Source organism: Diabrotica virgifera, chromosome 3, assembly GCF_917563875.1.
Source record: "Diabrotica virgifera virgifera chromosome 3, PGI_DIABVI_V3a".
Taxonomy (NCBI): domain Eukaryota; kingdom Metazoa; phylum Arthropoda; class Insecta; order Coleoptera; family Chrysomelidae; genus Diabrotica; species Diabrotica virgifera.
Genome location: NC_065445.1, coordinates 114137792 through 114150789, shown reverse-complemented (window position 1 = coordinate 114150789; position 12998 = coordinate 114137792). Strand labels below are relative to the sequence as shown.

Here is a 12998-nt window from a genome sequence, read left to right as displayed (position 1 = left end):
AAAATTCACTATTTTATGTTCAATCATAATCTCTTTCTTAAAAACAGTGTCAGTAGACATCAGGTGAGGTCTAAAGGAGGGGGCAATTGACTCCATTGATCCCCCTTGGATCCGCGCCTGAGACCCTTTATAAAGAGGATTCCCTTCCAATTACAGTCTAAATACGAGGACTGGCCAAGTACCTAAGAGGTGGAGGCCATAAAACTAAAATTAGAAGAAGACCTTCATGTCAGTATGATACGTCATTTATTTCCAGATATATAAAGATTCCCACATATTGGAAGTTACGATGATTAATAGGGAGATCTAGATACATCAACAGCCCAACTTTTGTGTGTGTTAGTTGCCATTAAATTGATTTAACTTGGGTTTATGTAGTAGCATTCTTTCTATTGTCACTTCTGAGGTCTGAACCTTCTTGGTTATTGCTTGATTATTATTTATTCTTTATGTTACACAGGGATTGTTTTACTGAAGAATCTAAAATGGAACGCCCATACCTATTCTATTAGTCATCTAGAAGTCAAACTAGGCAAAGTATTCAGTGTAATGCGTCAATGCGTGCCTTATGCGGAATGTGGTGGGGGCTGTGACGCCTGTGACCCAAAAATATTAAAAATGATAAACGAAGCACTTATCCTAAATCACTTGATTTATGGCTATCAATTCTTAACCCCATGATTTAAATAATATATATTGAAGAAATTAGATCAGAAGCATTTACAAAGTCGTAATTATCACAGTTTGTATAAAGTCAACTACAATACAAGTTTTCCTATCAGAATTTCGGGTACAGTCGCGGTCTGTTCTGTCACGTTATCAGTCGCGCGATTAGATTAAATCGAACAATATGATTTTAAATAGATACGTATTTAAAACAAATTTTTATCAACGAAAACTTTTTGTTTATAAATTCGCAGAGTCTGTTCGTTCGTTCGTGCGTCGCCGCTCCTGCAATACTTAGAGCGGATTTACCGATGGATACTCATGTAGTTTTGTCTTCAGAATCCAAATCTGAAAACGGCATTTCGATATCTCTAACCATCTCGACTGACGTCTCGTGATTTAAGTCAAAATTTAATTCGCGAAAATTGCCAGGCAACAAACTTTCATACCAGTCGAAAATATTGCCGGCAAAATTTTCTCTCTTGTGATATTATATACGATTATTTCATTCATATGAGATTCTGACCAATAGAAAGCTACAGAAATCTGAATTAAATCGATAATTTTTGATAATCTCCCGTCGTTAAGTATATTACGTCAGATGACCTTCGTTGCTATGAAAAAATACATTCAGTGACATTAATGACAATTAATGTTTTAAAAGTTATAAAAGTGATGACTTTCAATCGTCAAATATTTATAAAAACTGTGTGTTTAATGGTACTTACATAAATAAATTACAATAAAATTTTGGTTTTGAACAGTTTTATTCATGAAATAATCGCAACAAATTGCACTCGACCTCTGAAATTAATATAGAATTTTTGCTCTCGTGACACTTTGACATAATTTCACTCGCCTTCGGCTCGTGAACTTAAAACTGTCAAAGTGTCACTCGGGAAAAATTCAATAATTTCAGAGCTCTTGTGCAATTACTACTGATAATTTGCTGTCTTTTAAAAAGTTAATTAAAAAGTTGTATACATCTACAGAGCCAAGTGATAATAAATATAGTATATTCCAAGGAGTTGCTACCTTACATTTTAATATAAATCATTTATTAATTTAGATGAGTAAATTGTATTTTTAGAACAAGCAAAAAATATATGATCTAAATCACTTTCCTCTTCACAATGCTCACATTTATCATTATCCAATACCTGTATTTTAAATAAATGCTTTGGATCGTGACCCGTCAAAATAGCCCGGTCAAAACAGCCCCGTGAAAATAGCCCGGACACAAAATAGCCTCGACAAAATAGCCCGCAAACAAAATAGCCCCGACAAAATAGATCGCACACAAAATAGCCCCGGTCAAAACAGCCCCGGCTAAAATAGCCCCGGCTAAAAAGCCTCTTAGAAAACACCTCCAATAAAAAGTTTTACCTTTTAACGGAGTACCATTTATTTTAAATTGCTATTCTAATTTGGAAATAAGCCACAATTTTCTTAAAAAAATTATTTTATTAACGTTTCGACTTCCACTTCGGACGTCGTTGTCATAATACAAAATATTAATAAATTAAACAAAAATGTTGTTGCTCAGTAAAAAAATTCTTCTAATAATTTAATTTAATCTGACTCATTCATATCGACAATTCAGACGTACAGTATGGTGCAAATGGAAGGAATAAATTCGTTATTTCGTAAGCCCGCGACTTTAAGGAAAAATCCTAAAAGAGATCGATTTTTATTTTTAAATTACGATATTCCGTTATATATGTCATACTAGTGACGTCATCCATCTGGGCGTAATGACGTAATCGATGATTTTTTTAAATGAGAATAGGGGCCGTGTGCTAGGTCATTTGAAAGGTTATTTAATTCTCTATTTAGTAATATAAACAATTACATAATTATTTATACAAGGTGTCCAACAACTTTTTTTAATTTAAATTATTTGACAAAAAAAGAAGAATGTATGCAATTTATTTAATTTAAAATGCATTTTACTGTTGCCCGAAAACAGAAAAAAATGTTTATATCACAAAAAAACATTGAATTTCGCTTAAATTAAATATTCAGTCTTCCAAGAGGCAGAGAAGACAGGACTCGAATTCTCTGAAAAGACCATTTTTATTTAATGTGGTTAAGATAAACATCTGAATAGAGGATAAAGGGTTTATTTAATGATGAATTCTGAAGGGAGCTTTTTTGTCTGGGCTATTTTGTCGGGGCTATTTTGTCGGCGGGCTATTATTCCGCGGCTATTTTGTCTGCAGGCTATTTTGTCGGAGCTATTTTGTGTGCGGGATATTATGTCGGGGCTATTTTGTCGGAGCTTTTTCGACGGGGCTATTTTGACGGGGTACCGCTTTGAATAACACGCGTGCCCGAATCGTACTCTAATAATAGAAGTTATGTACTTTCTAGAAGCTCTACAAGACTTGTACCAAGGAAATTTGGGAATATCGGGCTGAATTAACGAGTATCTATTTTGATTCACAAAAGAGTATTCTTTCCACTGGTAGCTCCACTCCCGATGCAGTGTTAACTTGAAAGAGATTATACTATCAGTCAGTGTTATTTTATGTAGAATACTGGTATCGGCTGAAACGCTTTCTTTGGCTAATAAGTCGACATACTCATTATATTCAAATCCTGCGTGTGCTTTAATCCAGATAAAATGTACATTAATCCCTTTGGTTAAAAGAATTTGTTTAATATGTTTAATTCTATAAATGTATGGGCAGTCTTGGATGTTTTGGGGTCCATATTTACCAATAGATTTCAATACTGCTAAGGAGCCAGACCAAATTATAATATGGGCGAAATCAAATTCAGCTACATATAGTAAAGCTAAAGTATATTGCAATAGCCTCTGCTGTATAAATCGATGTCTCCGGTTTCAGTTTGAATTTCTTTTTTATGTGTCCCGGTGGTATAAAAAAGGCGCATCCAGTTCCATCTGAAAATTTAGACGCATCTGTATATAGAGCTATTGACTCATTGTAATTGTTCTTTATGATAGAAGAATATTTTTATTTAAATATATGTTTTCAGTAGTAATTGCACAAGAGCTCTGAAATTATTGAATTTTTCCCGAGTGACATTTTGACAGTTTTAATTTCACGAGCCGAAGGCGAGTGAAATTATGTCAAAGTGTCATGAGAGCAAAAATTCTATATTAATTTCAGAGGTCGAGTGCAATTTGTTGCGATTATTTCATGAATAAAACTGTTCAAAACCAAAATTTTATTGTAACTTATTTATGTAACTACCATTAAACGCACAGTTTTTATAAATATTTGACGATTGAAAGCCATCACTTTTATAATTTTTAAAACATTAATTGTCATTAATGTCACTGAATGTATTTTTTCATAGCAACGAAGGGCACCTGACGTAATATGCTTAACCACGGGAGATTATCAAAAATTATCACCTTAATTTGCATCTCTGTAGCTTTCTATTGGTCAGAATATCCTATGAATTAAATAATCACTATAATTTGGTACAATAATATCTGTAGGAGAGAAGAAAGAAGAGTACGCGTAGTTTTTGAATAAGTTAAACACACTGATTTGAGCATGCACCAAAAAAAATCTCGTTTCACCTACCATATCTCTTCTTGTATTAGGTACTTATAACTAGAAGATTTATGAGGAAAAGAATCTATTTGATTTTTCATAAGATATAAAAATGTTTTATATCTTATTTTTCGTAGATGCATAATCTTTAAGGTTTTAGCAAAAAAAAACCGTCCGGAAAGGTGACATTTTTCAATTTCAATGAAAATGGCAAATTTTCAACCACGAATAATTCAAAAAGCATTAAGTTTTCAAAAAAAAAAGTAGAGAATAGTTTTTGCTTAAAATTAGGTTCTCTAGCCACTTCCGTGGTTATTTTGACCAAAAATTTTCCGCCCCCGAGAAAGGGTGGAAGTGGAAACCACCCCCAAAATAAAAGCGCACATCGACATAGGGTAGACTTTGAATTAGGAGATAATTAGAGCTTATTCCCCAAATTTCATTAAAATCCATGCAGTAGGATGGAATTCGAAGCCAAATACCCTCACTGACTGCACTATTTTATAGTGTTTAAATTGTATTATACCTATATTCAGGGTGAGGCAGATAAAAGTCCTATTAGACATATCTCGAGAACTAAAGGAAACAGAATCATGAAAATTGGAATGAAGGGGTTTGGAAGAGTGATCTATTTATTGAAAATATTTTCATTGACTTGCTACTTCCGGTTATACCGGAAGTGGCTTATAACTTCGTTTTTTTAAATGGAACATCCTCTATATTTTTACATTTTTGGATTCTCCTGGATGTCTTCTTTCTTAAAATATTAGGTTTTGTAATGTTATACAGGGTAGTTTAAAAGATAGTTACGTTTTTTTCTTAATTTCCTAGCAATATTCACATCCTGTAGAATTGTAGTAGTTTGAAATCAAAAACTCTATTTATGTTCAAATGATTTTTAATATAGTCTACTATTGTTAAAAATTGTTAGTATAGCTAAATGTTGAATTGTACTATACAGGGTTGGTCGAAACTCGGAAAGAGTATTTTCTGAGTTTTCTTAAATGGAACACCCTATATTTTATTATTTTAATGAAATGATATTTTATACTACTTTTTTATTAAAACCTTTTTATATACTTGGCTTGGTTGGTGTCATGGACTCCGCAAATTTTGCAATCCATTTTAAAAATAGTTCTAGGCTACCTAGACACCTGAAATTTTCAGGATAGCTTAGAACTAGCTAATAATGCAATATTTAACTGCTATTATATAGGGTGATTAATTAGTGGGGTGAAGCTCCGTAGATCCGTTATAGTAATGTATAGCGATAAAACTTAATAACAAAAATTGTAGCAAACTATGAGCTTCACATTACAAAATTAGTTAGAATGTTACAGGGTGTTCGATAACATAGTGGCAGACCAAACTTGTTTTTTTTTAAATAGAACACCCTGTATTTTATTTTATATTCGAAATCTTCGTAACTTTTCGATTACAAAAATATAAAGGTTTGGTATGTTATACGGGGTATTTACAAAGTTATAACCAATTTTATATGAAAATCGTAACAAGTTTAACTACCTGTATAAATAAAAGCAAGCACAAGGTCAATGGTTTATTAATGTTATATTTTTTTATTTATTGTCAAAATTTTCGTAAATGGTTGTTTTGCTAATTTTCTTTATATTGAATACAGGGTGAGTCAAAACGCAAGTACATTATTTTCTCAGTAATTTTAAATAGAACACCCTGTATTTTATATCATTATCGAAAAGTACCATTACCATACTATAAATTTTGTATAACATACCCTATGTGTAAATTTATTAGTTTTCGAGATATTTTCATTTTTCAGAACAAAATTATTAATAATTACGGGTCTAAATCTTTCCAAATTTTAGGTAAGCCATGACTAAATAATTGTCTAAAACTTACAATTTGCGATTACTGATTATCAATCTGTAATCAAAGTTGGCTACAATTTTTGTTATTAACTGTTATTACTATCTATTACTTATAACGGATATACAAAGCTTTACCCCACTGACCAATCACACTGTATGGATAAATCGATTTTTTTAAATGTCAAACTATTTTAAAAATGTGACTAATGCAATGATATTTTAAAGTACGTTAATAAATCGATAAACAGATAAATGGTAACCTAAGAATGTTGTCTACAAAGGAACCAAACACGCACGTGGAAAACAAGTGGCAAGACTTAAAAGAAGCCCTAATAAAACCCGCTCAGAATATCCTTAGCAGAGGAAATACGACAAAAAGACAAGAATGGATGACAGAGAAAATTTTAAGTCTCATGGAGGAACGAAGACAGTTTAAGGGAAAATGCAAACAAAAATACAACGAGATACACAAGCAAATTAGAGATGAAATAAGGTCAGCGAAAGAAAACTTTTACAAAAAAAAATGTGAAGAAATTGAAGAACTGCAATTAAAACATGATACGTTTAACCTACATAAAAAGGTAAAAGAATTGGCAGGTATACAAAAAAGGAAGCATCCCAATGTGCTATACAACGCAAATGGACAAATAATAACTGACCTACAAGAAAAGCTTACGACCTGGAAGAATTATATAGAAGAACTCTTTGCCGATGAAAGAGAGGATCATGATATTGGTAACATACAAGTTGAGGAAGGACCAAAAATCTCTAAAGAAGAAATGCTATATGCTATAAAAACAATGAAAAATGGCAAATCACCGGGTCCAGATGGACTTCCATCGGAACTTCTTAAGCTTGTGGAAGATGAAACAGTAAATGTTTTGGTTGACCTCTTTAACTGCATTTATAAAACGGGAGAAATACCTAAGGAATGGCTTCTGTCAACTTTTGTGACTATTCCAAAGAAAACAAACGCAAAACTGTGCACCGACCATCGCACAATAAGCTTAATGGGACACACACTAAAAGTATTTCTTAAAGTGATACATACAAGAATTCACAAAAAACTAGACGCTGACATCAGTGATACTCAGTTCGGGTTTCGAAACGGGCTTGGAACAAGGGAAGCACTATTTGCACTTAATATCATGTGCCAAAGATGCCTGGATGTTAACCAGGATATATATATGTGCTTTATTGACTACAACAAGGCGTTCGATAAAGTTCGCCACGAACACCTGATGAGACTGTTGGTAGAGAAAAACTTGGATAAAAGGGACCTCAGAATTATTTTCAATATTTACTATAACCAGAAGGCGAATATTAGAGTAGAACGGGAAACAACCGAGGAACTCGAGATCAAAAAAGGCGTAAGGCAGGGATGCATACTTTCACCAACCTTGTTTAACTTATATTCAGAAGATATTATAAACAGAGCCCTTGCTGTCCAAGATATAGGAGTTAAAATAAATGGCACTTTAATAAACAATTTGAGATACGCTGATGACACAGTATTAATAGCAGAAACCCCGGAAGATCTCCAAACACTGATAAACAGAATAGTAGAGTGCAGCGAAAAGTTCGGTTTATCACTTAACATCAAAAAAACAAAAATAATGATGGTGTCGAAATTTCCACAAAATTTTTCTGACATAACCGTACATGATCAAAGAATTGAGCGTGTTAGAAAATATAATTACCTGGGAACTGTGATTAATGAAAACAACGACAACTCTGAAGAAATCAAGATCAGAATAGAAAAGGCTAGAGCTACTTTTACCAAAATGAAAACAGTTTTATGCGGAAGAGAGCTAAGTTTAAATCTTAAAATTCGCCTGATGAGATGTTACGTGCTGTCAGTTCTTTTCTATGGAATGGAAGCTTGGACACTGAAAAAGATTGATACAAGGAAAATAGAAGCATTCGAGATGTGGATGTACCGCAGATACTGAGAATATCGTGGACAGAGAGAGTGACAAACATGGAAGTGTTGCGAAGGATGCAGAAAGAAAAAGAACTTGCGCTTACTATTAAAAAGCGCAAACTGCAATACTTGGGACATATAATGAGGGGACAAAAGTACCAGCTACTACAATTAATTATTCAGGGAAAAATAATAGGTAAAAGATCCATTGGCAGAAGAAAACATTCATGGTTGAAGAATTTAAGAGATTGGTACAAGTGCAGCAGCTGCCAATTATTTAGATCTACGGTATCAAAAATACGCATAGCCTTGATGATAGCCAAACTTCGGAACGAGGACGGCACCTGAAGAAGAATAAATCGATATCTACAAATTGATGGTGCCTCAGTGGCATTAGACTGCAGATGGTTCCCAGTTGGAACCCGGCTGTTGCGTATCTTTTTTTAATTGTTTTAATAAATAATTAAAAGTTTATATATGCACTTAAAATTATATATACCATTTTAAACAACCGTGGTATTATAAAAAATACTATTTTATACTAGGTAATTTTTGGAATCATAATTATAAATAACAGTTAATACATCTACTAAAAATTCATATTTTATAAGTTAATTATTCTTTCCAAACATGTTGTGTCCTATATATAAACAATAATAAAACCGTGATATTATAAAAAGTACTTTTTTATTAGAGTATAATTTTTGGAATTTTAAGCATTTTATCGTTAAATCGTTTATCGTTAAATTATTTTATATTCTTTCCTATAAATAATAAAAAGGTTTTATTATAAAAAAAGTTCTTTTTTATAAAAGTGTAATTATCTTAAGCATTCCCTATACCTAACTGCTTTAATTTGTGAGTTATTGGTGATTCAAGTCAAACATTAATTTCAACAAAAAATACGTGAAATTTTATTAGGTTGGCCGTGAAAATATTCAATCACAAATAATTTTTCGGAAATAAATACATATTAATCTAGACTGATCTTTAAAATTGTCAATAATGGTTGAGCTATCAAAATACCTATGTAGTTAACATTCTTGACGCGATTAACAATTAAGCACAAATTAAAGCATCTAGGTATAGGGAATGGTTAAGAAATAAAAAAGTAACATAAAATGTCTTTTCATTTCAATACTAAAATACAGGGTGTTCCATTTAAGAAAATTCAGAAAATCCTCATTCCCAGTTTCGACCAACCCTGTATACTAAAATTTAACATTTAGCTATACTAATAATTTTTAATAATAGTAGACTATATTGAAAATCCTTTTAACATAAATATAGTTTTTGATATCCAACTACTACAATTCTACAGGGTGTGAAAGTTGCTACGAAATTAATATAAAACCGTAATTAGCTTTTAAACTACCCTGTATAACATTACCAAACTGCATATTTTAAGAAAAAATACATCGAGTAGAATCTAAAAATGTAAAAATATACAGGGTGTCCTATTTAAAAACACGAAGTTTTAAGCAACTTCCGGTATAACCGGAAGTAGCAAATTGATGAAAATATTTTCATTAAATAGATCACCCTTCAAAACCCCTCCATTCCAATTTTCATGATTCTGTTGCCTTTAGTTCTCTAAATATTTCTAATAGGCCAGTTATCTGCCTCACTCTATATACCGGGTGTCCACTTATATTTTCCCCCATTTTAACTGCCTCTAACTTCTAAACGGCTCAAGATAGAAATATGCGGTTTTCGCTGAAATGTTTTATTTTAGTAAAAGTTTTGTCTGAATTGATTGAATTTTTTATATCGCTTTCAAATACGTAAAACAAAATGGCGGATTTTTTAAAAAGCGTTGTTGACTTTTTTTAATGGAACACCCAGTATATTTTTTTGTAAATTGAAAGAAAGGTCATTCACCTATCCAGCGATATAAAGTTTTTCAAAATTGGTTGTCAAATCACTGAGTAATTAATTTTTAAAATGAGAGGTGCAACATGGATATCACATACCTAAATAACATAACTAAGCAAATTGATACATATTTAATAATAACATAATTATGTTATGTGATTTCCACATTGCATCTCTTATTTTAAAAATGAATTGCTCAGTCATTTGACAACCGATTTTAAAATTTTTTATATCGCTGGATAGGTAAATGAACGTTTTTTCAAGTTTTTTAAGTAAATGACCATTTTTTATATCGCTTTTAAATACAAAATTGCGGATTAAAAAAAAACGTTGTTGACTTTTTTTATTAAAACACCCAGTATATTTTTTCGTAACTTGAAAAAAATGGTAATTTACCTATCCAGCGATATAATATTTTTTAAAATCGGTTATCAAATGGCTGAGCAATTAATTTTTAAAATGAGAGATGCAATGGGAAATCACATAACATAATATAATTATTTGCTTATAATGTTATTTAGGTATGTGATATCCACGTTGCACCTCTCATTTTAAAAATTAATTACCCAGTGATTTGACAACCGATTTTGAAAAACTTTATATCGCTGGATAGGCAATGTCCTTTCTTTCAATTTTCAAAAAAATATACTGGGTGTTCCATTAAAAAAAAGTCAACAACGTTTTTTTTTAAAATCCGCCTTTTTTTTTTTCGTATTTGAAAGCGAATATAAAAAATTCAATCGATTCAAACAAAACTTTTACTAAAATAAAACATTTCAGCGAAAACCGCATATTTCTATCTTGAACCGTTAAGAAGTTATAGGCAGTTAAAATGGGGGAAAATATAAGTGGACACCCGGTATATCCTACAAATACTATACAAAATATAAATAGGTATATAAATATTATATTTGGTCCAATATTATCAATATCATCGATACTATAATGGTTAATACAGAGAGTCTGTAATTTGGAATAAATTCAATATCTCAAATACTAATGGTTTTTTTGAAAAATGCTCAGACCCGTCGATTAGTATTTCAGATTGTCCTTTTTGACATACAATGATAATGTATACCGGGTGTACCAATTTAGTGATATGACGTCATCGTTGATTTTCTTAAATGGCAACACTGTCATTTTGATAGCTATTTTGATAGTGTGTGTAAAGTTATACACAACTGCAATATCAAATTTTTATTCTCTACCATTTACAAGATAATAAAAAAGTTATGAAAAACAAGTAATCAAATAATATAATAATTAAATTTAATTTTCAATTAAGCAAATTTTCACTTAATTTCAATTAAGCAAATACTCATAATGTTGCCCTCAATTATTGTCAAATTGTCAATGGGCAACGTTATGAGCATTTACTTAATTGAAATAATTAAATTCAATTATTGTTTGATTACTTGTTTTTCACAAATTACAGAAATAACTTTGTTATTTTTTATTATCTTGTAAATGGTAAGGAATAAAAATTTGAAATTTTGCAGTTGTGTATAACTTTACACACCCTATCAAAACAGCTATCAAAATGACAGTGTTGCCATTTAAGAAAATCAACGATGACGTCATATCTCTAAATTGGGACACCCTGTATACATTATTATTGTATGTTAAAAAGGACAATTCGAAATAATAATCGACGGGTCTGAGCATTTTTCAAAAAAACAATTGGTATTTGAGATATTAAATTTATTCCAAATTACACACTCTCTCTGTATATTTACAAACCGGCACCATTTATTTTGTTTATTTTATTTTTTCTATTTTATGCACTGGATTTTAATTTTTTCCTACAAAATCTCATACTTTTATATAGGTAGCTTATGAACATAGAGTAGGTAATATCAGTAAAAGTTATTTCTGAAAACCAGATTTCAACCTTCGATAGCTCAGTTGGTAGAGCGGTGGACTGTAGTGGTATGAAACTTATAGAAATCCATAGGTCGCTGGTTCAAATCCGGCTCGAAGGAAACCTTTTTTATTTTTTTTCATGTTAATAAATAATACAAAAATATGTGTAAACAATAATTCTTTTTTCTGTACCGGAAAAAATGGTAACAAACTATCGGTCTTTATGAAATTACTTTTCTTCCGGATATATATTATTATACAATGAGCACGTAAAGATTGGAATAAATTAATTTTTTCATGAATGAGCGATTTTGGTGATAAATCCCGAAACCGGCCGATTTTTATTTTTAAATTATGATTTTTGACATCATTTGACATGGTCATACTAGTGTCGTCATCCATCTGGGCGTGATGACGTAATCGATGGTTTTTTAAAATTAGAATAGGGGTCTTGTGATAGCTCAATTGAAAGGTTATTCAATTCTCTATTCAGTAATATAAACATTAACATAATTATGTATACAGGGTGTTCAAAAAAGTTTGTTAATTAAATTAATTAAGACAAAAAGAAGAATGTATCTAATTTATGTAATTCAAAATACATTTTACTGCTGTCAGAAAACGGGAATAAATGTTTAATAACATTGCTTTTCGCTTAAATTAAATGTTCAAACTACCAAGAGCCAGGTGGGTGGCAGCTTGAACATTGAATCTAAGCGTAAAGCAATACTTATTTGTCAACTAAACATATTTTTTTATGTTTTCTGACATCAGTCAAATGTATTGTGAATTACATAAATTACATACATTCTTCTTTTGTGTCAATTAATTTATTTCAAATTTGGACCTGGAGATTTTGCTTAGTTACGTCATGATCTAGGTACTTATTCCCAAATTTTGGTGCACAATCTCGATCACGAACGTGACAAAAAAACGAAAAAACTCATAAGTTTTATATTCACCCCTGCTCTCTACCCCTTTGTCACCACGCAGCTTTCTAGCCCTGGAGATTTTGCTTATTTACGTCATGATCTACTGATTTTCAAATTTTGGTGCACCATCTCGATCATGAGCGTCACAAAAAAAAATAATAAAACCGCGACTTTGACCCCTTATAGCTACCCTCGTCCCTCATTCTGGTTTCCGCCCGTAGGAGAAAGTCATGTACACAACTAATTCAACATATCCCCGTATAGTTTGTCCGTATTACTTATCACGAGTAAAATCCGCTCCCATCTCTTGGACTATTTGGTAATAATGGATCATAATCATGTTCCACATTTGGCAATCGTT

The 12998-nt window shown here is 31.5% G+C and overlaps 1 protein-coding gene and 1 non-coding gene across 2 annotated transcripts in view; one reads left to right on the top strand and one right to left on the bottom strand.

Moving 5' to 3' along the window:
- LOC114337994 (uncharacterized) overlaps positions 1-12998 on the bottom strand; it is a 371509-nt gene that overhangs the window by 279858 nt on the left and 78653 nt on the right. The gene's annotated exons all lie outside the window — the stretch shown is intronic.
- On the top strand, positions 11733-11824 carry Trnay-gua (transfer RNA tyrosine (anticodon GUA)). Its single transcript is given in 2 exon segments — positions 11733-11769; positions 11789-11824. It is a non-coding gene; the product is annotated as a tRNA-Tyr (tRNA).